Genomic DNA, 844 nt, shown 5'->3' on the forward strand with positions numbered 1-844 from the left:
TTTGGGTTTGGTGTTTAAGTCTGATCATTTTTTATTTTCACTCAATGTTCATACTACTGTTTGGTCCTGATACCATCTATTTTTTCCCCTCAATTTATGAGGCAGAACAAGATGATTCAAGTTATGTAGTTCTGTTGGAAAAAAATAAGAAAAGAAGAAAGAAAAAAATTGGGAAAAGTCCATCTAGAGGTTATAAGTATCAATTTCAAAGAAGAAAAATATAACAAAACAAACAAACAAAAAACCAAAACCAGGACCTTAGCAGTGGCACAAGGTGTAAGGTGTCTGTCTGTGAGTGCTAGCCTAGGACAGACTGTGGTTCGATCCCCTGAAATCCTATGGTCCCCCAAGCCAGGAACAATTTCTTAGCGCATAGCCAGGAGTAACCCCTGAGCGTCTCTGGGTGTGGCCCAAAAACCAAACAAACAAAACAAACAAACAAAAATAAAAAAACCAGCAACTACAAAAAAGGCACAACAGCACCAAAAAAAATAAATAAATAAAAACAACCTAGGGGCTAGAGAGATAGCATGGAGGTAGAGCGTTTGCCTTTCATGCAGAAGGTCGATGGTTCGAATCCCAGCATCCCATATGGTACACCGAGCGATTTCTGAGCCTGGAGCCAGGAGTAACCCCTGAGCGCTGCTGGGTGTAACCCCCCTCCCCCCCCCAAAAAAAAAAAAAAAACTAACAACAACCACCAAATAATAACCAAAAAAGGAAGGAGGGCTGGGTTGTGGCAAGGTTTTGTTATATTTTTTCTGCAAAGGCACAGTAAGTATTGGAGAAATTAGAAAAGGAATTCCCTTGGCCTAAAAGATACAGGTTTCTCCACCCTTTAAAC

The sequence above is a fragment of the Suncus etruscus genome, chromosome 1, assembly GCF_024139225.1.
Source record: "Suncus etruscus isolate mSunEtr1 chromosome 1, mSunEtr1.pri.cur, whole genome shotgun sequence".
NCBI lineage: Eukaryota > Metazoa > Chordata > Mammalia > Eulipotyphla > Soricidae > Suncus > Suncus etruscus.